Raw genomic sequence first — 26938 nt, 5'->3', positions numbered from 1 at the left:
ATTATGAGGATGATTATTATTATTCGTTAAATAAACATGTTCAAAAATATTGGTTCGGAAATTATAAAAACTTAAATTTAACTAAATATATGATGATGATGATGATAATAATTATAATTATAATGAAACATGTTTAATGAAATTACACCATACATTTATAATTAAAACTTTATATATAGATTTATATATTATCAAATTCAATGATTTCTATTATTTTTATCATTTTAATTTACTGTGTAATTTCCATAAAAAACATTTTATTTTATAATATATTATTTTTGTATTTCATTTTCATGTATCTTGTTTTTTAATACTAAAAATAAACCTAATTTAGTCTAATAGTCAATATCAGATGATGATGATGATGATGATGATGATGATGTTTGGTACACCTGATTTTTCATCTATATATGATTCTTCCCCAAACTTACCAGAGATCTACTTAACATGATTTGGATTGGAAGATCTGCTATAGAGCTCTGACCCTCAACCTGTTTAAACATGTTGAATGTAAACGATGACTGCACCTCAGGCCTCCTCACATCACCTACATCACTACCTGACTTTATTAACACCATTGTGACTGAATAAATCTCACACAAATCTCCACAAAAACTAGAAAAAACACCTTGCTAGAGGAGTGGAGGATATTATAACAGAAAATGCGAGCTAAATATGGAATGGGATTTTCAAAAAGCACTTTTGCTCATGTAGTGTATATAGATGCAGGTGTTGCACAGTGTTTATAATCTGGTATATTGCGCCACCGTGTGGTTAAAACCGAAATAAACTATTTCATGCACCAAGAGCAATAAGTCTTCATTTAATACGTCATTTATTTTATGCTTTTGCTTTGTAATTGTGGCCAATTATTATTATTAATAGTAGTTATTTTATTAACAAAGTTAAAATACCAAGTAAAAGAAACAAATTAAGATCAGGATCCAGGGTTGTGGTGTCAAAGGAGAAATGTTTATGCAGCAGAAATGAAGACAGGAAGTTCCATGGAACTATATCCAAAAAAATATATCATGCAGGACAGAAACACACAAAAATGAAAACTGTTATGAAAAAATTATGTATAAAGCACCATTATAAATACCTCAGACCTTTTTTACCTGTCCTCTAAGCAAATTTTGGATCTTCTCAGTTGTAATTTTGTACACATTTTATGTTTAACTTCATGCACTTGTATTATTTATAGAATCCTAAACACTATTTCATCCATGTGCTGTTGAGAATTTCTTTTACTGCTCATATTATTATGGTAAGGTTGGGTTTAAGTGTTTAACACGCTTTAGATGATATTTAGACGTCATTTAAAAAAAACAAAAACAAATAAACACAACGACGAAACCTGAAAGTGAAAACTTTTGCGCACTTATGTTCAATAAACATCCACGAACTCACTACATTTTTATCAATTTTTTTAATGAAACACAAGTTTAAGATTTAAATACTATTCTATACTGCCAAAGGTATTGGGACACCTGCCAGATGGCGCTATAATAACATTTTGCATTGAACTTGGAAACCCAGCATGGTGATGCCCTTGTGCACAAAGTGAGCTTCTTGAAGATCTGGTTTACATGCTTTGGAGAGGAAGATCTCCTGCTATAGAGCTCTGATCTCATCCCTACTGAACACCTTTGGGATGAATGTGAACGCTGACTGCACCCCAGGTCTCCTCCCCTACATCAGTACCTGCCTTTCATAACACCCTTGTGGCTGATGATCACAAATATCCATAATCACACCCCAAAATCCAGTGGAACATCTTCCCAGAAGAGTGGAGGGAATTAGAAGAGCACATTGGGACTAAATGTAGAATGTGATGCTCAAAAATCACATACCGTACTGATGCCCAGGTGTCCCAATACTTTTGGCAATGCAGTGTAGGTGAAGCATCTGATTGTTTAGACATAGATCGAGATGTTAAAACCTACCTACCTTTTTTTTTTGTTTTATGAATAGTATGTGTGTTTTCTCGTCAAGACATTTATCATCACTCATCTTATCTTTTAATACCTCATGCGTCATCCAATAATATCTCTTCTTTTATATTATTTGTATCGTTTTATTTGATCTATTCTTCTTTTCTCTTCTTATCTTATCCCATTTTAAGAATACACAATGCTCCAAAGCAGCTTTACAAAGATAAAGAGGTTATAAAATACAAACCCGATTCCAAAAAAGTTGGGACACTGAACAGATTGTGAATAAAAACAGAATGCAATGTTTTAAATTTCAATATTTTATTCAAAATACAACATAGATGACATATCAAATGTTTAAACTGAGAAAATGTATCATATTGAGGGAAAAATAAGTTGATTTTAAATGTCATGGCATCAACACATCCCAAAAAAGTTGGGACAAGGCCATGTTTACCACTGTGTGGTGTCCCCTCTTCTTTTTATAACAGTCTGCAATTGTCTGGGGACTGAGGAGACGAGTTACTCAAGTTTAGGAATAGGAATGTTGTCCCATGTTCTTGTCTAATACAGGCTTCTAGTTGCTCAACTGTCTCAGGTCTTCTTAGGTCTTCTTTGTCGCATTTTCCTCTTTATGATGCGCCAAATGTTTTCTATGGGTGAAAGATCTGGACTGCAGGCTGGCCATTTCATTACCCGGGTCCTCCTTCTACGCAGCCATGATGTTGTAAATTGATGCAGTATGTGGTCTGGCATTGTCATGTTGGAAAATGCAAGGTCTTCTCTAAAAGAGACGACGTCTGGATGGAAGCATATGTTGTTCTAGAACTTGGATATACCTTTCAGCATTGATGGTGTCTTTCCAGATGTGTAAGCTGCCCATGCCACACGCACTCATACAACCCCATACCATCAGAGATGCATACTTCTGAACTGAGCGCTGATAACAACTTGGGTTGTCCTTATCCGTTTTAGTCCGGATGACATTGTGTCCCAGTTTTCCAAAAAGAACTTCAAATTTTGATTCGTCTGACCACAGAACAATTTTCCACTTTGCCACAGTCCATTTTAAATAAACCTTGGCCCAGAGAAAACACCTGCGCTTCTGGATGTTTAGATATGGCTTCTTTTTTGACCTATAGAGTTTTAGCCGGCGATGGCGAATGGCACGGTGGATTGTGTTCACAGACAATGTTTTCTGGAAGTATTCCTGAACCCATGTTGTGATTTCCATTACAGTAGCATTCCTGTATGTGATGCAGTGCCGTCTAAGGGCCCGAAGATCACGGGCATCCAGTATGGTTTTCCGGCCTTGCCCCTTTAAGCACAGAGAATGTTCCAGATTCTCTGAATCTTTGGATGATATTATGCACTGTAGATGATGATAAATTTTAATCTTTCCAGTTTTTCCTCTGAGAAACTCCATTCTGATTTTGCTCCACTATTTTTCACCGCAGCATTGGGGGAATTGGTGATCCTCTGCCCATCTTGACTTCTGAGAGACACTGCCACACTGAGAGGCTCTTTTTATACGCAATCATGTTGCCAATTTTACTAATAAGTTGCAAATTAGTCTCCAGCTGTTGCTTATATGTATATTTATCTTTTCCGGCCTCTTATTGCTACCTGTCCCAAATCTTTTGGAATGTGTAGCTCTCATGAAATCCAAAATGAGCCAATATTTGGCATGACATTTAAAAATGTCTCACTTTTAACATTTGATATGTTATCTATATACTATTGTGAATTAAATATAAGTTTATGAGATTTGTAAATGATTGCATTCCTTTATTGCAGTGTCCCAAAAAAAAAAAGTGTCCCAACTTTTTTAGAATCGGGTTTGTAAGATATTATCAGTTTAGTGCCTATAAGTTCATCACTAATGAGCGAGCCCGTGGTGATTGTTGTGAGGAAAAACTCCCTGGAATGAGGAAACATTGTGAGGAACCCACCCTCATCTGGGTGGCACCGAATGTCCATTTATCACAGTGTTATGATTGTTGTGGTGCACTGATCAGTGATGGACGCGTAAATGCAGAACAGGACTAAGGTCCTGAGCCGTTGTAGCAGACTGTTGATATGAATTACAGTCCAAATCCATCCTCAAATTTCTCAAGTTGCTTAGAAACTTCATGGGTCTTTAGGCAGCTGATGTGAAACCATCTTTACACAGAGTGGTCTTTAAATGAAGAGAACTCCATCCGGATGTAAGGCTCGTCTTATCATCAGCTTTCTCATCAGCTTTGTAAATGGTGCGAATATTTCTACAGTTAAATTACCCGTTTTTTTTCGACGTCTCTCCTCAAACTCTTTACACTTTCTTTCTTTCTTTCTTTCTTTCTTTCTTTCTTTCTTTCTTTCTTTCTTTCTTTCTTTCTTTCTTTCTTTCTTTCTCTCTTTCTTTCTTTCTTTCTTTCTTTCTTTCTTTCTTTCAATAGTCTTGCACTAGATGATGGTTTCTAAAATGTCCCAAGAGGCTCGTTTTGCTTTGTCAGCTCTTTCTTTCTAGGACGTACACACGTGCAAAGTGTTGAACAGGAAGACAACGGAGAACATTTAAACCTCCGGAGGTTTGTGGTCAGATGGATTGTAGAGAGACAGGGCAGATGTTTGTCACACTGAACTATAATTCAGCTACCATATAAACTACGGTACGGATCACAGTGATTGAAAATGCACAAGGCTGAATTTCTTCTGTGTGGCACCTGTGAATTTCAACAGCACTAATGTACACATTACTAAATATTGATTGCAAGAGACCCGACAGGATTCGCACTTTGACTGTACTGTAATAGTGTCTGCTCGTTTCCTGGTTCTTCATCTATTTTTAGAAATTGTAATTCTGTGTTTTTCTCTGTCTGTCTCCAATTTAAGGTTCACAAGATTCACCTTTGACCTGTTTTAGAGAACGAGTTGATTATTGGTTGATCTGATGCCGTTCACTCGCCTTCATTAGTGACATTCATCTGCACAATTTATCAATTCAAGAAACATTTACAAAAAAATTTACTAGAATTTTAGATGACAGATGATGACAACTGGTTTAACCATTTTCCATACAATGACTTGAATGTTTTGGGGGGTTAAGACTATTCAGGTGTTTATTGAATATACTTAAAATTGAGCTCAGGGGCCTCCCATTTCTTGTGATCATTCCTGAGCTGTTTCTACAACTTGACTGAAGTCTTCCTGTGGAATGATTTATTGATTGGACATGATTTGGAAAGGCACACACCGCTCGATAGAAGGCTTCATTGCATATTAGAGCCATGAGGTTAAAGGACCTGCCTGCAGAGCTCAGAGACCGGATTGTTGGAAGGCAAAGATCTGATGAAGGTTACAGGAAACTTTACTACTGCACTGAAGATTCCCAAGAACAAAGTGGCCTTCATAGTGACCCTTTTGGTCATTCTGATTGAGCTCTGAAGGACCTGTGTGGAGAGGGTTTCCAGAAGGACAGCCATCTTTGCAGGCCTTTACTGATCTAGGCTTAATGGAAGAGTGGCTAGACTGGTGCTTCTCCTTAGTGCAAAACCCATTGAAGCCTGTTGAAGGACTCTCAGATTGTGTGGAACAAGATTTTGAAGAATTTAAAATCTGAAAAAAAACCAAGAGGAAACTGTTTGGTCTCAAATGTAAATGTTATGTCTAGAAGAAACCTGCTGATCACTCGTACAAAACCATAGCAAAAGTGAAGCATGATGGTGGATGCTGTGGAACTGGTTTTTTGCAGCAGGGACTTGGCAACTGGTCAGGGTTAAGGGAAAGGGTTGAAAACAGAGACTACGGAATGCTCCTCAAGCTTCAGAATGATTTGCATGCCACACAACACATTTATCATTTTGAGTCATCATTAAACACAACACAGAGATGGAATGTTCGATTAGTACTGAGTGTGGTTAGACAGGAATGAGAAATGGGGGGAAAAAAAAGGCGTTAGATTTGCTTTACGCCTTCTGTTTTCTAAACGAGCACTGGAATAAACATTCATGATACATTATATGGATAAAAGTATTGGGACAACTGACTTTTCCAGCCATATGTGGTTCTTCCCTAAACTGTAAACTATATCTTTATGATACTCGCTCCATGCACAAAGACTGGTGTGTGGTGTTTGAGCATCCCATTCTACATTTAATCCCCATTTACTGTTATAATAACCTCCACTCTTCTGGAAAGATCACCAGATCTTGGAGTGTGTTTAAAGATATTTGTGCTCATTCAGCCACAAGGGTGATGCAGGTGAAGTAAGGAAGCCTGGGGTGCACTCAGTGTTCCAATTTATCCCATTAGGGTTGAGGCCAAAGCTCTATAGCAGGCTGCTCAAGATCTTCCACTACAAATCATGTAAACCATATGTTTATGGAGCTGGCTTTGTGCACAGGAGCATTGTCATGCTGAAGCAGGTTTGGGTCTTGTACCTGAAGTGTAGGAATAATTTCATGCAACAGCATCCAAATACATACTGCTGTATTGTAATGGAAAAGACACACATAGTTAAAAAATCCAAGTGTCCTAATACTTTTGTTTATATAGTGTATGTCCTACAAAAAAACCCTACCCCCATGTCCTTACCTATTTCAACCAAACCAATCCATTTATCCTACTGTGTTATTTTCATGTAATGCATCATGTTTCCCTTATAGTGATGCTATAAATCAGTACACTTCTAACTGTACAATAGCTCACTTGACATCTGAAACACAGGCTTGGCGGGTTTGTGTAATTTTGCGGTGTTTGAAGCGGTGCGTGGTTGTACGTTTCAATTCGCTTCAACTTTATTAAGTCTGCATGCATGCACTGCTGCAAAGTAACGCAAACTACTTCTGCAGACCAACATTCAGCAAGCAGCATATTTAGGCAGTTTCAGTTAAACACCTGCAACAGATAAACAACAAACAAGTACAAGGCACTTTAAGGTCAAGACACTAAAAGTAACACCACTGGTAGATGTAATTTATTTCAGCAGTTGAGTTTGTTAAATGTATCTCATTTAGCTTTATCTTCATTAGGGATAGTAAGATTCAGCGATTCGCATCGGTACGTCGGGATAAATGTAACAATGTGATGCATCTATATAAAAAAGTGTGCTTCAGAAACTTGTTGTTATTTGATCGTGATGAATCATTTTTTTTACATATTTGCATCGATAAAACCAGATTTATTTATATATAATTATTAGTAGATGCAGTATAACGATTGTGCTGCAAGTTAGAGCAATAAAGGATGCAGATGGAAATGTGTTGACTAGTGAGGAGAGTGTGCTGAGAAGACGGAGGGAGTATTTGGAGCAGCTGATGAATAAGGAAAATGAGAAAGAGAAGGTTGGATGGTGTGGAGATGGTGAAGCAGGAAGTGGATAGGATTAGTAAGTAGGAAGTGAGAGCAGCGATTAAGTGGATGAAGAGTGGAAAGTCGGTTGGACCAGATGACATACCAGTAGAAGCATTGAGATGTTTGTGTGTTTGTGGATTTAGAGAAAGTCAAGTCAAGTTTTTTTCTTTAGCGCTTCTCACAACGGACATTGTCTCAAAGCAGTTTTACAGAATTTAACAGTGATTGTGAACAATGTGTATTTATCCCTGATGAGCAGCTATGGGGAATGTGGCAAGGAAAAACTCCCTTAGATGTTATGAGAAAGAAACCTTGAGAGGAACCAGACTCAAAAGGGGAGCCCATCCTCATTTGGGTGACATCAAGAGTTTGATCATAAATCTTTCAACAATACAGAACACTGGAGAGTGAGAACTAACATGAGCACTGTAATGTAAGAAAGCGTACGACAGGGTGAAGAAAGAGGAGTTGTGGTATTGTATGATGAAGTCAGGTGTGTCAGAGAAGTATGTGAGGGTGGTGCAGGACATGGATGAGGACAGTGTGACAGCAGTAAAGTGTCCAGTAGGAACGACAGACTGGTTTAAGGTGGAGGTTGGACTGCATCAGGGATCGGCTCTAAGCCCTTTCCTGTTTGCAGTGGTGTTGGACAGATTGACAGACGAGGTCAGACAGGAGTCTCTGTGGACTATGATGTTTGCGCATGATATTGTTATTTGTGGTGAGAGTAGGGAGCAGAGTCTGGAGAGGTGGAGGTACGCGCTGGAGAGAAGTTGAATGAAAGTCAGTAGGAGTAAGACAGGGTACATGTGCATTAATAAGAGGGAGGGCAGTAAAGTGGTGCGGTTGCAGGGAGAAGAGGTGGAGAAAGTGGATGAGTTTAGGTACCTGGAGTCAACAGTGCAAGAGTGCAGGCAGGGTGGAGTGGGTGGAGAAGATTGTCAGGAGTGATTTGTGATAGAAGAGTATCTGCAAGAGTGAAAGGGAAAGTTTATAGGACTGTGGTAAGGCCTGCCATGTTGTATGGTTTAGAGACAGTGATATTGAGTAAAAGACAGGAGGGGGAGCTGGAGGTAACAGAGCTGAAGATGTTGAGATTTTCATTGGGAGTAACAGGATTAGAAACAAGTTTATTAGAGGGACAGAGAATGTAGGACGTTTTGGAGACAAGGTGAGGGAGGCTTGATTGAGAAGGTTTGGACATGTGCAGAGGAGGGACTTAGGATTTATCAGCAGCCACCAGGAAGGTGGAAAAGAGGAAGACCAAGGAGGAGTGTTATTGATGTGCTGAGGGAAAACATGCAGGTAGCTGGTTTGAAAGAGGCAGACATAGTAGTGGAGTCGGATGGTGACGGATTCCTGTGGCGACCCCTAATAGGAGCAGCTAAAAGAAAAAGAAGTAGAAGAAGATTATTAGTAGATGCGCTATACAGTTATTATTTTTGTCGAAACCCCAAGCTGTCAGCATCCTTACTGTCTGACCCTGTTGTAAAAAACGGGAGGGTGTGGGCTTTGCGGTCATAGCACATTTTGCACTCTTGTCTCCTTCGGGTCAACACAGCCTTGACAAGAGGGCATAGAGATAGCTTCATCCTATCTTTCAGCTCTGGAAAAAAAAGCTCTTGTATATCTAGAGCGCGAGGAAGATTACGCAGAATGAGTAAAGCCGCCTGTAAGTCACTGCGCCCTTGACACTTCTCAAGCAGATGTTTGGCAGGTCACACTGCAAGCTCTACAAGGCCCTTGGACTGTGGGTAATGAGGGCTTCTCTGAATGTGCTCAGAATTCCACACTGTGCTTGTGCATTGTCTGTCATGAGTGTCTGGGGAATTCCATGGACAGCAAAGTGTCTCTTAAGCTTTGAAATTATGGTGACAATCCTAATGTCAGGTAGATAGTCGAGCTCAAACCAGCCAGAGAACGAGTCTACAAGAATGAGGTGCATTTTGCCATGCCATTCAAATATGTCAACAGCAGTAAACATCCAGGGGAGGTCAGGAATATCGTGCAAGTGCATGGGTTCTCTGGGGTGATGAGGTTTCAGGGCGTTGCAAGGGGCACAACAAGAGAGTGCTCTTTCTATATCACCATACATCGTGGGCCAGTACATGGTCTCCTGTGCCCTGCGTTTTGTGGCTGCCAGACCTGGATGGCCTTGATGTAGCTGAGTCACATAATTACTCTGTATCGATGGTGGTACTAGGAGTCTCTGTCCTCGAATGATCAGACCACTCTCGAAGACATATTCCTCCATCATTGCAAAGAATGCCCATCCATGTTGGGATGCATCAGCTGAAAGGACAATGGGTTTAGAAACATCAAAATATTGCAGAACTGGGGGACTGAATATGGCAGGTTTTAGTTTCTGGAAGGCAGGGTCCTGCAACTCCTGCCATCACCATTCGATATCTTGCTTTAACAGTGCACGTAAAGGGCCTGTGACATCACTATAGTGTGGAATGAACATTGATAAATAGTTTGTCATGCCAAGAAGCCGTTGCAAGGCTTGTTTGTCATCAGGTCTTGGCATATGGCGGATGGCTATAGTCTTGTCAGGGTCAGGTTTGATGCCATCAGCAGTCAGGAGGTGGCCTACATAGGAGACAGAGGTTACATGAAATTTGCACTTGACAGGGTTTAGCTGCATGTTGCAGGCATGGATTTTGTGAAGTACCTGTTTCAGTCGTTCATCGTGTTCCTGTAGTGTGTGCCCCCCAGACAAGGATGTCATCTACCGCAATTTGACATGGCTGTCCTTCAAAAAGATGTTCCATGGTGTGCTGGAATACTTCAATACATCCAAAGGGATTTGCCAAACCCGCATTTTGCATCAAGGATGCTGAGGACCTTGGACCCCGGCATGTCAGCAATAACCTGGTCAATAGTTTTTAACCAATAGTGTGGTCTAAGGAGTGCTTTGTTGAGGTACACTGGATCTATACATATCCTAACAGAGCCACCTTTCTTTTTCACAGCAACCATGGCTGACACCCATTCCGTGCCATCGGCCTCAACACACCCAATTTAGTCATTCTCTCGAGTTCTGCAATGAGCACTTTCTTGGGCGCACATACAGTGGACGCTACCAATTCAATCAAATCGCATGTGATAAACAACAGGCAGTTTGCCGAGTGCCCTGGTGTCAAAGTCACTAATTTTCCATACCTCTGGTACCTCTTTGCAAGGCATAAACATGTGGACCTAGCCGTACCAGGCCCATTGCCAAGCCTTCCTGCAATCCAAGCAGTGGTCTCACATTGAGATCTACAACATAGAATTTAAGCCGGCCTTGTTCACAGTGTAACATTGTGGTACCCACAGTGTTGATCGTTTGTCCACCGTATGCAATGACATTTACTTTTTCATTAGTGTTTATGTAAGCTGAGGGTACAATGAGGTTTATCTGTTGGGTGGATATAAAATTGCATTTGGCACTTGTGTCCACTTTCAGTTTTAATTGAGCCGATCTATGCTTCAGATATAATGTTGTAAATATTTCACCTTTTTGAGAAACATCATCCACTGTCTCACAATAGAAAGTGTCCACAGGGGCATTTAGGGTTGTGTCCAGTTTATGAAACGGTTTGAATTATGGTTTCTAAATTGTGCTGCAGTTTGTTTTGGGTAGTAATCATGGCTTTGGGAGCGAGGTGCTGTTTTAAGTGATAGAGTTGATATACAGCACTTGCAAAATGGTTCCATTTTCCACAATTATTGCACTGTTTCTGGAAAGCAGAGCACGTAAGTTAATCAGGGCGTGGTATCTGTTACAGTTTATGCAGTGATCTTGCACAACACCTACGTCAGCCTTGTGTTTTAGTTTTTTTGTGCTCTTCTCGGACTGTTCATGTAATAAACATATATTGACTGCGGAGTCCAGCGTGAGCTTTTTTTCACAGAGCAGCTGTTTGCGTACGCCATCACTTTCAATCCCAAAAAAAAAAATGACACGGTCGTGTATTAGCTCATCGTTTAAAGTTCCAAAGTTGCATTTTTTTGCCAGTATTTTGAGTGTGGAAACATACGACAGAATAGACTCATCATGCTTTTGATTGGTTGGTGAAGACAGGCCTGTCCATTATTATATTCTTTGTGGGCAAACAGAGTTCAGCAAACTTTTGCAGTAATACATCCAGATTTTCTGTCTTCTTCCTCAGAGAATGTGAAAGCCTCAGATTTTTTCATCGCGTCAGGACCTTCTAAATTCAGCAGAGTATATGCCTGCACTTTCTTTGATTTGTCTGACAGACCGGCATTGCAATATATTCACCATTCCTATTCAAATTTGCTCCAGCTGTAAGCTATATGCGCATCGAAAATTAGCGGATCAATACGACGGAGACCTTGAGCCATGTTGTAACACTTCTGACACCATGTAGATTGTGTCAAGGATGGACACAACACCAAAACAGTTTGTGTTACAGAACTTGTTTTTATTTACTCCTTCCTGTTTTTGCCTACCTGTCTTCCTCTATCTATTTCACACCTAACCCCCGAAACCCTGTCTACTCCTTAAAGGGCTATGCCACATTTAACCACTTTACAAACATGATGAATAGGACATGTGGCTTTGCCTGGTTACATGACATGCATTATCTCCTAGAGTGTACTAACTTTTGTTGCCATCTATTTTCGACAATAATGGCTGTATGTTGAGTTATTTTTAGAGGGCACTAAATCTGTACTGCTGTACAAGCTCTACAGACTCACCCAAACCATATGATCAAAGGCCACAATAAGGTTACTGGGTATAACAAGGGCCATTCCAATGCAGAGCTGAAAGTAATGAAGTATAAATACTTCGTTATTGTAATTAAGTAGATTTTTCAGGATTTGACTTCACCATTTATTTTTCTGACATGTTTTTACTTTGTCATTGCATTTTTACACAAATATCTGCTTTGTCTACTTCTTAAATATTTATAATAGGCTTGTTTCTTTAGTTTTAATCTATGTGGTGACATCAATATTATTTCTTCTCATTGCATGCCGTTTTCAGACCATTAACTTTTTTCTTGCCATTGCGTGGCTTTTTCAGTCTACAGAAATGATTCACCACTGGTATATAATTTCCTGGCTAATTTACAACGCTAATAATGAGCAGGCAGAAGAAGTCTGGGGTTAACATGGATGAGACAGAGGGAGTCATTGATGTCATCATTTTCAGACAAACATGTCTAAAAACAGAGACATTCCTGATCACCTGATCATCATCATCATCTTTGCTCTGCTCATGTTCTATATTATGGCTGTTCAGCCTAGACACATTCATTAGATAACAAAATCTATTTCTTTTGTATTAATATATTAATTAGGACTGTCAAAATGCAAATTCATTTTAACAGCACTAATTTTATTAACGTGCATTTGTGTTTGAACATTTTTTTATAAAAAAAATAAAAAAATAAATATAAAAGAGGCCAAATTAAAACCTTCAGTGCAACACACGTTTATTCACAACGTCCTTTCTATACTCATATACGAAAATAAATAAACCACCAAAAAATAATTTTTTAATCTGTAAACATTTGTTTTATTGATGCGCCCAGTCTCAAATCAGCACCAAAGTCCTCCATGATTCACACAATTACCCATCTGGGGGTCGACAAACGCGCCGGTGCGTTTTGTGGCATTCCTTTCCTCATAACGTCTAAACGAACTTCAATAACTTTGTCTTCTCTGATCGCACAGAAAAAAGCAATACAACATTAGAATCTGTAAAGGGTCTACTTTTATTTGTACACACTCATAATAACAACAAAACGCTGTGCTTTTGTAAAATTAGGAAAACATACAGGGTTTGCTTTCTGCCATCTCTATCAACTTCCTTCACAGACACACAAATAAAACAACCTAAATCTCAGCTAATATTTGCCTTACAGAGATAATTAATATACAGTGGGTACGGAAAGTATTCAGACCCCTTAAATTTTTCACTCTTTGTTATATTGCAGCCATTTGCTAAAATCATTTAAGTTCATTCTTCTTCCTCATGAATGTACACATAGCACCCCATACTGACAGAAAAACACAGAATTGTTGACCTTTTTGCAGATTTATTAAAAAAGAAAAACTGAAATATCACATGGTCCTAAGTATTCAGACCCTTTGCTGTGACACTCATATATTTAACTCAGGTGCTCTCCATTTCTTCTGATCATCCTTGAGATGGTTCTACACCTTCATTTAAGTCCAGAAATTTTTGATTATACTGATTGGACTTGATTAGGAAAGCCACACACCTGTCTATATAAGACCTTACAGATCACAATGCATGTCAGAGCAAATGAGAATCATTAAGGTCAAAGGAACTGCCTGAAGAGCTCAGAGACAGAATTGTGGCACGGCACAGATCTGGCCAAGGTTCCAAAAAAATTTCTGCTGCACTTAAGGTTCCTAAGAGCACAGTGGCCTCCATAATCCTCAAATGGAAGACGTTTGGGACGACCAGAACCATTCCTAGAGCTGGCCGACCGGCCAAACTGAGCTATCGGGGGAGAAGAGCCTTGGTAATAGAGGTAAAGAAGAACCCAAAGATCACTGTGGCTGAGCTCCAGAGATGCAGTCGGGAGATGGGAGAAAATTGTAGAAAGTCAACCATCACTGCAGCCCTTCAACAGTGGGGCTTTATAGCAGAGTGGCCCGACGGAAGCCTCTCCTCAGTGCAGGACACATGAAAACCCGCATGGAGTTCTCCAAGATGGTGAGAAATAAGATTCTCTGGTCTGATGAGACCAAGATAGAACTTTTTGGCCTTAATTCTAAGCGGTATGTGTGGATAAAACCAGGCACTGCTCATCACCTGTTCAGTACAGTCCCCACAATGAAGCATGGTGGTGGCAGCATCATGCTGTGGGGGTGTTTTTCAGCTGCAGGGACAGGACGACTGGTTGCAATTAAGGGAAAGATGAATGCGGCCAAGCACAGGGATATCCTGGACGAAAACCTTCTACAGAGTGCTTTGGACCTCAGACTGGGCTGAAGGTTTACCTTCCAACAAGACAATGACCCTAAGCACACAGCTAAAATAAGTGGCTTATATAATAAAGTGGCTTCACAACAACTCCGTGACTGTTCTTGAATGGCCCAGCCAGAGCAATGACTTAAACCCAATTGAGCATCTCTGGAGAGACCTAAAAATAGCTTTCCACCAACGTTTACCGTCCAACCTGACAGAATTGGAGAGGATCTGCAAGGAGGAATGGCAGAGGATCCCCAAATCCAGGTGTGAAAGACTTGTTGCATCTTTCCCAAAAAGACTCCTGGCTGTATTAGATCAAAAGGGGGCTTCTACTAAATACTGAGCAAAGGGTCTGAATACTTAGGACCATGTGATATTTCAGTTTTTCTTTTTTAATAAATCTGCAACAGTGTCAACAATTCTGTGTTTTTCTGCCAATATAGGGTGCTATGTGTACATTCATGAGGAAAAGAAATGAACTTAAATGATTTTAGCAAATGGCTGCAAAATAAAAAATAGTGAAAAATTTAAGGGGGTCTGAATACTTTCCGTACCCACTGTATGTATAAAAACTTTCTTTCGGCTTCTCCCGTTAGGGGTCGCCACAGCGGATCCTCCGCACGTTTGATTTGGCACATGTTTTACGCTGGATGCCCTTCCTAACGCAACCCTCCCCAATTTCTCCGGGCTTGGGACCGGCACTAAGAGTGGCTGGGGATGGTTCCCTGACCGGGGATCGAACCCGGGTCGCAGCGGTGAGAGCGCTGCATCTTAACCACTAGACCACCAGGGGACAGATAATTAATATATGTATACAAAGCTTAAAATGTCTACTTTTAAACAAACCAATTAATGTATGCAATCCTTATGAAAGATGTTCAGTTTCTCCAGTATCACCCCAATAACCGTCTGTGTGCAAACATAGCAAAGTTTCCATTTGGTGTCCTGATGATTTACGTAATTTAAAACACCATAATTACTTTAAAACCTTTTTTTTTCATTCATTTTCTCCCGCTTTTATCTGTAATTCGGGTCGCGGGGGCAGCAGTCTAAGCAGACCCCCGCCTTCGACTGCTGCCCAATCCACACAGCACTGTCCCTTACGGTCCCTCCTGCAGGTGGTGAGCCCACGGGAAGGCGGCCCCACGTCACTCCGACGTCACGGACCTTGATATTTCCTCCGTAAGGGACCCCCGGAGCATAGAGGGTTAAGGGCCTTGCTCAAGGGCCAAAGAGTGGCAGCCTGGCGATACCGGGGCTTGAACCCCAGACCTTCCGATCGGCAACCCAGCGCCTTAACCGCTGGAGCCACCACTCCCCCCAGAAAAAATGTGCGATTAAGTTCTAAAAAATCACAAGTTAACTAATGACAATTATGCGATTAATCTCAATTAAATATTTTTATTGATTCACAGGCCTAATATTAAGTATGTCGGAGCCCAAACATCTTTACTTTAACTTGAGTAAAAAAGTAGTCATAGACGTTCCAGAGTATTTTATAACATGAATATCTCTATTTCTACTTAAGTGAAGGATGTGTGTACTTTTGCCACGTCAATGTAAAAACGTCTGCCAATGCTCCAGATTTCAGTTTTTCTTAGTTGCTTTGGAGCATTTCTCAGATAAGCAGTAAAATTCTCAAACCTACCTGTTCAACCTCCACATCATGTTCACGTGTCACTTGTGTGCCATTTTTTTGTTGCTTTGAACAAATTACGCATTCTTTGGTACATTCATTTAATCGATTGTGTACAAGTGTCTACTGTTTCCTCAAATATAAATTTTTTATGTCATGCTGATCCAAATATATTATACTGGTTCTCACCTGAATAGTCTCAACCCCCAAAACATCTCAGCATCAGTTCATTGTATAAGTCATTAAATGCAAAAACTGTAAACTGGTTTTTAGAATCTGTGAAGCTTAAATTTCTATTAAACTTTTTTTTTTTGTAAACTTGAATTAATGAATTGTTCAGATGAATATTGAATGCCACTATTTAAGGCGAGTGAACGGCACCAGATCAACCAATGCTCAATTAGTTCTGTAAAATAGGTCAAAGGTGAATCTTGTGAACTTTTATTGGCGACAGAGCAAAACAGCCACATTTCTGTCTGATCACTAGCTCTCTCCCGGTAGAACATTTCAAGGTTGCTGTGTTATGTTTATGTACCTGGTTGCTCACCATTCTTTTACTAGCAAGATTTTTCAATTCTAGTTAAACAACAAACTGGTGTCTGGTGATTTAGACCTTTGCTAGTTGCAGTTCTATGTATTTGAGTGCATGTGTCACTTTCGTTTCTCTGTGGTAAAGCAGACATTTGCACTGCAGGGGTTGTGTTTAGTTCAAGCACACAACACGAGCGAGCATCATGCTGGAAAATTAAACAGGTTTTCACCACGGAAGCCTGAGCGTTCGCATGTAAAATTACATTTTAACGAGGTTAGACAAAGTCTCATGCATGATCATGACCAGCAGATATCTGTGAGATAGCAGAACTGCCTGAGCATGTGTTGGGCAGAAAACTGCACATGCAGCAAATTGTTCATCAGGGATAAATACACATTGCTCAGCTTAACTCTTAAATTTTTTTTAATTTTTTAGTTCTTTAAAGCTACTTTGAGATAATATCCATTATGAAAAGCGCTATGGAAATAAACTTGACTTGACTTGACTTGACTGTGGTATCTTCTATAAAGCAGCTGTTTACATCTTCAGCATGTCTTATGAGTGGGTAATAACTGACAAATGTAAAAGAAAAACCACTTACTTCCTTTTTGAAACACAGTGCTAAATGTATCTGGTCTGTTTTTGGATTTCTATGGTTTCTCAATCATGATACCACCATGTGCTAAATCATTCTAATGATGGCAAGGTTACAACTTAAGGCCAAACATCTGACCTGTGGACAACTGGCCATCACACCTACATCTGGGTTTTCTCCCAAACCACAATTATAGATAATGTGTATGCTGTTGCGTTACCATTTCCCTTCACTCGAACGAAAAAGCTCAAACCCTAGCATAAAAATGCACAAATTGATCTCCAATGAAGACATAAAGTTGGAGTGAAAGAACTAAGGTGTCCTGCACAGAGCTCTGACCCCCACAGTTTCCCCCAGCCACATCCCAAAGCCTTGTGGAAAAGCCTTCTCATAAGAGTGGAGACTATTATAAAAGGAAAGGAGGACTAAGTCTATGTTTAAAAAGTGTATAGAAGTGTCACTGCTCAGTTGTTTAAATACTTTTGGCAACATGGTGCACAATGTTTTCTTCTAAAACTCTATCGCCATTAAAATGTGAAGTGAAAATCTAATAAAAATCCAACCTCACCATAGCAATAGTAAGTCAAATTACATATACACCCCCTTCACAACATTTTGTAATACCAGGATATCTTCAGTTCAGAAATGTGTCAGGTTTTTAGCATAACTCATATCTTCATTTCTCGCACACACTACAACGTTCACATTTGCCAAGCTACTGATGAAGCGCTTCGGCTCACACACACATATACATGGCCACGTTACAAAACGTGGGTTTTACCGAGAACATTAAGAAGTATTCACTCAGTTGTCCTTGCCTTTGTCGTTAACAAGTTGTGCTATCATGGTCAATTCACTTACAGCATTTCTCAGTTGCTTTAGAGCATTTCTCGAATCATTCTTAATATTTGCAAAACGTTCATCTCAAAACAATCAGCTGTTTCCCTTACGAGGGAAATATCAAGGTCCGTGACGTTGGAGTGACGTGGGGCCGCCTTCCCGTGGGCTCACCACCTGCAGGAGGGACCGTAAGGGACGGTGCTGTGTGGATTGGGCAGCAGTCGAAGGCGGGGGCCTGCTTAGACTGCTGCCCCCGCGACCCGAATTACGGATAAGCGGGAGGAAAAAAAATAATAAAAAAATGAATGAATCATCTCAAAACAATTAGTTCAAACAGCACAACACATTGGATTAGTCATATTGTCAGTATGAAGGCGCACGGTTTCAGTGTTTCCTGAGGTAAACTATGGTTTAAGTTACAGCAATTTCTTCTGTGTGGCATCTATGAGTTTCAACAGCACACATGTACACATCACTGCATGCGGGATATTGATTGCAAGAGACCAGACAGAATTCACTCTTTTACTTGTTGTAATAGTGTTCGTTCCTTTCCTGGTTGTTCATTCATTTTCAGAAATTGTAAATCTGCGTTTTGCTCAGTCTCTAATTGAGGGTTCACAAGATTCACATTTGACCTGTTTTACAGAACTGGTGCACTCCCCTTCATTAGTGACAGCCATGATACATTTGCATAATTCATCAATTCAAAACACATTTACAAAACAAAAAAAAAAACGTATTTAATGAACTGATGCTGAGATGTGTTGGGGGTTAAAACTATTCAGGTGAAACAAGTATAATATATTTTGATCAGCATGAAATGAACAGCTGATAATGTAGAAAACAGCAGACACTTGTTCACAATCGATTAAATAAATGTACCAAAGCATTTGCAGTTTGTTCAAAGAAACAAGAAAATTGCTTTAATGGTTTGCACAAGTGACTACATGATGTGGAGGTGTAGTTTTTATTTCCATTTTGAGAAACTCTCCAAAGCAACGGGAAAAAAATTGGAAATAAATTATGGATATACAGTGGGTACGGAAAGTAAACCCACTGTATATTCAGACCCCCTTAAATTTTTCACTCTTTGTTATATTGCAGGCATTTGCTAAAATAATTTATGTTCATTCTTCTTCCTCATGAATGTACACACAGCTCCCCATACTGACAGAAAAACACAGAATTGTTGACATTGTTGCAGATTTATTAAAAAAGAAAAACTGAAATATCACATGGTCCTAAGTATTCAGACCCTTTGCTGTGACACTCATATATTTAACTCAGGTGCTTTCCATTTCTTCTGACCATCCTTGAGATGGTTCTACACTTTCATTTGAGTCCAGCTGTGTTTGATTATACTGATTGGACTTGATTAGGAAAGCCACACACCTGTCTATATAAGACCTTCCAGATCACAATGCATGTCAGAGCAAATGAGAATCATGAGGTCAAAGGAACTGCCTGAAGAGCTCAGAGACAGAATTGTGGCAAGGCACAGATCTGGCCAAGGTTACAAAAAGATTTCTGCTGCACTTAAGGTTCCTAAGAGCACAGTGGCCTCCATAATCCTCAAATGGAAGACGTTTGGGACGACCAGAACCCTTCCTAGAGCTGGCCGTCTGGCCAAACTGAGCTATCGGGGGAGAAGAGCCTTGGTGAGAGAGGTAAAGATGAACCCAAAGATCACTGTGGCTGAGCTCCAGAGATGCAGTCATGAGATGGGAGAAAGTTGTAGAAAGTCAACCATTACTGCAGCCCTCCACCAGTCGGGGCTTTATGGCAGAGTGGCCTGACGGAAGCCTCTCCTCAGAGTAAGACACATGAAAGCCCGCATGGAGTTTGCTAAAAAACACCTGAAGGACTCCAAGATGGTGAGAAATAAGATTCTCTGGTCTGATGAGACCAAAATAGAACTTTTTGGCTCAATTCTAAGCGGTATGTGTGGAGAAAACCAGGCACTGCTCATCACCTGTCCAATACAGTCCCAACAGTGAAGCATGGTGGTGGCAGCATCATGCTGTGGGGGTGTTTTTCAGCTGCAGGGACAGGACGACTGGTTGCAATCGAGGGAAAGATGAATGCGGCCAAGCACAGGGATATGCTGGACGAAAACCTTCTCCAGAGTGCTTTGGACCTCAGACTGGGCTGAAGGTTTACCTTCCAACAAGACAATGACCCTAAGCACACAGCTAAAATAACGAAGGAGTGGCTTCACAACACCTCCGTGACTGTTTTTGAATGGGGCTTCTACTAAATACTGAGCAAAGGGTCTGAATACTTAGGACCATGTGATATTTCAGTTTTTCTTTTTTAATAAATCTGCAACAATGTCAACAATTCTGTGTTTTTCTGTCAGTATGGGGTGCTATGTGTACATTCATGAGGAAGAAGAATGAACCTAAATGATTTTAGCAAATGGCTGCAATATAACAAAGAGTGAAAAATTTAAAGGGGTCTGAATACTTTCCGTACCCACTGTATATTTCAGCTTCATGAATTAGTCCATATAAGTTTACCCCTAATGAGCGAGCCAGAGGTGACAGTACTGAGGAAATAACTCCCAGAGATGGTATGAGAAAGAAACCTTGAAAAGAACCCGTCTGAAAAGGGAACCGGTCCTCACCAGAGTGACGCTCATTGTCCATTCATTACATCAATCATTGTTGAGATTATCAACTGTTGACTAATGGAGACTTGAGTGCAAAACTTCCTGCCAATTACATCTCAAACCCAACTGGTGATATTAATTTCAGTCCAAACCTATCCCTCCACAGTAACCTTGGGAATCTTTAGGCTGTTCTTTAGGCAGTGAGTGGTCTCCAGTTGAAGTGAACTTCATCCAGAAGTAGGGTATTAATGTGGATCAGGCAGGTCCAGAAATAATAAGGAGACAGGATTACATGTTTTGGACTTTGAGCTTGATTTAGGCTTTTGAATTGTCTGGTATTGTGTCACTATTTGCTGCTGTAATAACCTCCACTCTTCTGGGAAGATGTTGCACTAAATATTAGTGTGCTTGTGGAGATTTTTATGAGATTCCTTCAGCCACCACAGTGTTTGTTGTCAGGTACTGATGTAGGTGAGGTGAGGAAGCCTGGAATGCAGTCAGCATGAAGAATTCATCCCAGAGGTGGTCAATAGGGTTGAGGTCAGAGTTCTATCACAGCAGATTTCTAAATTCGTAAAGCATATGTTCACAGGGAGGTGGTAGCTTAGTGGTTAAGATGTTCATCTGATCAGAAGGTCATGAGTTCAAATGCCAGCACTGCCAAGCTGTAAATGCTGGGCCCTTGAGCTAATCATTTAACCTTCAACTGTTCAGACGTATTAATAAGATCATTGTTTTTCACTCTGGATAAGAGAGTCTGCCAAAAACTGTAAATCTTAATGGAGCTGGACACACATGGGCATTGTCATGCTGGAAAGGTTTTTTCCAAAAGTATTATTTTTCTTGTGCAATGAGGTGCATTATCCCCATTCCCACAACTAAGCAACCATGGAGGGAGAAGGGCCTTGCTCAAAAGCTCAAATCCACAAACCCTGGATCCAAAGTCCAGTGCCTTAACCACCAGGCTACCACCTCCCCCAGAACAGGTTTGGAATCCTAATACAAGTGAAGGGAAATTTCAGGCAGGTCTAGAAATAAGAAGAGGATAGAATCAAACGTTTTGGACTTTGAGCTTGATTCACATTTTTGGACTTTTTGATATCACGTTTTTTAGAGCTCTTAAACCTGCTTCTGTCCTGTGCCTCATCGTGATTCCAGTTTTAAATTGTGTTAAGGAATTGATGTAAATGTAATCCCTGACCGTTAATCCTTTACAGTTGATGGAGGCTCGTGATACCGATTAATTTCTACGAAAAATACAGATAAGTGAAAACATTTAGGACGAGTTGTTCATGTCTTATTGGTCTTCTCAGATTTTGTGTTTGTTCCACCCACTTGATACTGGATTGAGTGTAATAATGTCTGTCATGAAGCACATGTAATTAATTAGAGTGAGGGAGGTGAAGGAGCAGACTCGCTTTATTGAACATTGAACAGTTCAGCGTCAGTTCAGCAGCAAGAAGGACATTTAGAGAGGAGTAAACGATGTAAGAAACTCGAACTCAACACAACAGCCGTGCCCTTATTTGGCATATTTTTTTTTTAAGTAGTTGAAAAAAAGGTTTTGGGCTCATGATAATTTTACTAAATATCAATCAGTGTTTAACTCATTAATATCATTCTATTAATAGATCGGTGTGTTTTCACAAAAAATGAGTTGATTAAGCAAAGAGTCATGACAAAAATGATAATAGGAACATTATAGCCATAATAAATCATAGTACATTTAAACTTAAGTATATTTGAAGGCAAATACTTTTGTACTTTATCTCTACTTTTACTAAAGAACATGATTTGTGTACTTCATCCACCACTGCTTTAAGGTTGCTGTCCATGATGAAATTGCAGATGTGGTAACATCTGTGGTCAGAATAGCACCAGTCTAGTAACTTTTTATACATTTGCGTATCTGTTTTACATCCAGCAGGTTTCTCCATCATGTTTAACTGGTAGGCATTATTATTTTATTGGGCAGTTTGTGCTGATTTCCTGCACCACAACAACAGTATGTTCAAGTTTAACCATGGAGTTTGTCAAGCTTGTGTTTTCCATGAGTACAGATGGGATGGTGCAATAGATCCCTTCAGGGCTTGTCTAAAACATGCCAGACGAGAGGGATGTAAACAACTGAGTAATCCCGCACTATAAAACTCTGTCCAGGCCACCTTTTAACTAAAGCTCAGTTTTCAGCAGAATCACCTTCATGCCTTGGGGTGAAAGCAAAAACCACAGAGTCTAGCAGCCTAATGCAATCATTTTCAGTAGATTCAAGAGGAAGGAACCTTCTGCATCTTACCATGCAAAGAGGAAGCAAAAGGTTTTCATCTAGAAGCAGTGGTTTCCTTTCCATAGATCTCTTTATAGTCAAGTCAATCAGGTCAAATTTATTTTTATAGCGCTTTTCACAACAGACATTGTCTCAAAGCAGCTTTACAGAAATTAACAGTCAAGGTGAATGGTATGTATTTATCTCTGATGAGCAGCCATGGCGACTGTGGCAAGGAAAAACTCCCTTAGATGTAATGAGGAAGAAACCTTGAGAGGAACCAGACTCCAGAGTTTGATCATAAATCATTTAACAATACAGAACACTGGAGAGAGAGAACTAACATGAGCTCTGGAGTATAAGATTATAAGTAAATGTTCTTTCTACAGTCTTTGGTATAAAAGTAGAAGCTACTGAGCTCAACATTTGTGATCATCACAGATCCAGCATCAGCTTCTCCATGCCAAAACCTTCAAACACTCCAGGAGGTCCAATGTCAAAACTCTACACATGTAGTGGGATCCAATTGGCACTGGTACGTCTCTAGATGGCTTAGGATGTTTGCGAGTTTGGCATCTACTTCTTTAAAGTCCATAATGTTCATGAGGTGGGACGTGACTGGAGCTGGCCAAACCTCAGGATGCCTGAGTGTTTAGACACTATGTATCATGAAGCCTTCGTTTTTATTACCAAATAAATAAAGCTCTAAGTTATGATTATGATTCTGTACTCTGTACTGTACATTCACCTGCTCTATTACCTCAATAGATTAGTCACTGGTATGTTTTGTTATTAATAGACGCCTCTTTCATAGACACGTCCATATAACGTATCTGTTTTATAACCGAGGAACAGTGCACGTGTTGGATCTCAGGACACTACATTTATTTATCGATTGTTCGGGAAACCACTCCTTCAATAGTACAAGACTGATCTAGAAAAATCATAGCCTTCTTTCTTTTAAAAGCAAATGATTTCCAATAATATATATTTTTAAATTTTTTTGAATTTTCTAAACACATTCAGGAGTCTCCAATAAATGTGTCTTTGTGACACTCTTTAAAGGTGCAGTAGAAAAGGATTTTATCAAACTATATCTATGGGGTGGAGCCTCATTATAATAGGCAGGAATCATTTAGGTATTAGCAGATGCCCTTATCCAGAGCGACGTACAAAAGTGCTTTGAGTCTCTAGTAATGAATAAATCTACACTGGTACTCAAGATTACAAACTTACTATAAATATAACTCTTGAATTCTACAAGGCAAACTTGGAAAGTGCTAATTTAAGTGTTTCAGGAAGATGTAGGTCTTCAACCGTCGCTTAAAGATAGTCAGGGACTCTGCTGTACGGACATCCAGGGGAAGTTCATTCCACCACCTCGGTGCCAGAACAGAGAAGAGCCTTGAAGTGTACTTACCTCTCATTCTGAGAGAAGGTGGTACCAGTCGAGCAGTGCTGGAGGATCTCAGACAGCGTGGTGCAGTGCGAGATGTGATGAGGTCACTGAGGTAGGATGGTGCTGGTCCATTTTTGGCCTTGTAGGCAAGCATCAGTGTTTTGAAATTGATACGTGCAGCTACCGGAAGCCAGTGAAGGGAACGCAGCAGTGGGGTGGTGTGGGAGAACTTGGGCTGATTGAACACAAGTCATGCAGCTGCGTTTTGGATCATTTGCAGTGGATGAATAGCGTTCAGGGGAAGACCTGCAAGCAGAGAGTTGCAGTAGTCAAGTCTTGAAATGACAAGAGACTGAACAAGCACCTGGGCAGCCTGTGTGGACAGAATTCGGATGTTGTAGAGAAGAGATCGACGAGCCATATTAGCGACATGTGGGAAGAAGTTCATTGTCCATAGTTACCCCAAGGTTACGAGCAGTGGCTGAAGGGGAAAGCAGAGAGTCATGAAGTGTTATTTGGAGATCTTGAACCGGAGATGAAGGTCACTTACCCGACATACCAAAGCATTCGCAATTTGTACAAATCAATGAGAAATGACTGTTATGATGTGCACAAGTGACGACATGATGTTGAGGTTGAACAGGTAGGTTTGAGAATTTCATTTCTGATCTGAGAAACGCTCCAAAGCAACTGAGAAAAACTGTAAAAAGCAAAACAAATAAATCAAGTGGACATGAAGCTTTTCTGCTCTTTGCCTGTTATTAATCGTATAGTTTTAAAGGGACTTGTTTTAAATTTTAGCCAAATTTTTCAACAAAACCACAAACTATGCACTATATGGACAAAAAATATTGGTTGACAAAATAAAACCTGACGTATGTATTTCTTCCCCAAACTGTTACTACAAATGTGGCGGCACACAACAGTGTGGGACAATTTTGGATGTGGTGAACTAGGAGACCCAAACCTGCTTCAGCATGACAATGCCCTGTGCACAAAGTCAGCTCCATGAAGATCTGCTTTGCATGGCTTGGAGTGGAGGATCTCCTGCTATAGAGCCCCAAACCAATTAAACACCTTTGTGATTAATGTTTAATGCTGACTGCACCCCAGACCTCCTCACCCACATCAGGAACATCTTCCAAGAAGAGTGGAGATTATTATAACAGCAAATAGGGACTAAATATGGCCTGGATGTTCAAAAAGCACATACCGATTCTATGGTCAGGTGTCCACAAACTTTTGTTCGTATAGTGTACCTTTAATTCTTTTATTAATTCATGGTCCAGAGCAGTTATAGAATATGGTTCACTCGTGTGATGCACTACCAGATATTTGGGTCAGATTTGCATTTCATTTGCAAACTTCTGGAATACATGAGTGTGACTGGCATGGCAACAAGTGGAAATAAAAAAGAGGCTTCACGCAGCTTCAAGTCAAAGCCACTGAAAGTTTCTTGGCAGCAAAAGATAAAACGGTCCGATCATATTATTAACTGAGTCTGAGTCTAGTGAAGAAATTGCTATTTTATTGTTCTTCAGTAATGTGTGTGTGTGTGTGTGTGTGTGTGTGTGTGTGTGTGTGTGTGTGTGTGTCAGCAGTTTGGGTAAACTCTTGCACGGTCATTGGGGAACAGGACTGTTTCTGGTTATATGTGAAATTATAAGATGTTTTGGGTCTCTGGACCACTATTAAGTTGTTCCAGTTGCTCCCTTGGTGTAAACAGAGTAGAAATTTCAATTTACAGAACTAAATTAGGAATCATAACATCAGAAGTTCACAATGAGCTCACTGAGTCTCCATAATGTATTTATTTGAGGAGGAAATCACCCGGAGAAAATAAAACACTTCATTTAATGGATTCCCAAATATATGTCTTTGCTTTGCTTCTACACACTGATGCAATAGAAATGGAACAAATGTACGACTAAACGAACCAGTTAGCGAGTACCTACACCCAGATCATATCTTATTCTGTCTTTTTACTGGATCTTCTGTTTATCACTAATATCAGTTTATCAATCCATCCATCCATCCTTACATACATACACATGTAAGGGTAAATACATAGAGGTTTGGATACATACATACATACATACATACATACATACATACATACATACATACATACATACATACATATATTTGTCAGTTTATTCGTCCATTCATCCATTTATCATTTTATCAATCCATCCATCCGTCCATGGTTACTTCTTTACACCTTTTAGATCTGTCTTCCTTGTTTCTTTCCGTCCTTTCCTTTTTTGCTTCAACCATTCCTTTTCTTTCTTTCTTTCTTTCTTTCTTTCTTTCTTTCTTTCTTTCTTTCTTTCTTTCTTTCTTTCTTTCTTTCTTTCTTTCTTTCTTTCTTTCTTTCTTTCTTTCTTTCTTTCTTTCTTTCTTTCAGGATGGCGGCACGAATGGAAGCCACGGCGCAATTCTTCTACTTTCTTCTACAGTCATTTTTCTTCTATACGTTTTCTACACAGCTCCATCCACCCGTTTTTTCCCGCAGGCTCTACTCAGCATTAACAAATAAAATATTCATAACTACACATTGTCCATCATAACTGTTACATTTGTACATAGAATCCAAATGGTCCATTTGTAAACTGTACACTTGTAAATAACATCTGTACATTTATTTAACACCTGTTTTACTCTGTATATACTGCATTATTTAACTGTCTGGTTCACTATTCTGGTACATTATATCTGTACTTCTCCTGCACTGGAATCTCCTGACGCCAAGTCAAATTCCTTGTGTGTGTGAGCATACTGGGTAATAAAGCTTTTACTGATTCTGTTTCCTGTTCTGTCACGTCTACAT

General features: G+C 39.8%; 1 long non-coding RNA gene across 1 annotated transcript; it reads right to left on the bottom strand.

Moving 5' to 3' along the window:
- Positions 1-4245: 4245 nt before the first annotated feature.
- Positions 4246-26507, bottom strand: LOC310717016. Its single transcript, XR_014530723.1, has 2 exons — positions 26383-26507; positions 4246-4362 (listed from the first exon to the last, which is right to left on the bottom strand). It is a non-coding gene; the product is annotated as an uncharacterized lncRNA (long non-coding RNA).
- Positions 26508-26938: the final 431 nt, after the last annotated feature.

The sequence above is a fragment of the Silurus aristotelis genome (genome assembly GCF_946808225.1).
Source record: "Silurus aristotelis genome assembly, chromosome: 21".
In the NCBI taxonomy this organism is placed as follows: domain Eukaryota; kingdom Metazoa; phylum Chordata; class Actinopteri; order Siluriformes; family Siluridae; genus Silurus; species Silurus aristotelis.
Note: the sequence above shows the minus strand (reverse complement) of the source record. Positions and strands in the feature narration are given on the sequence as shown.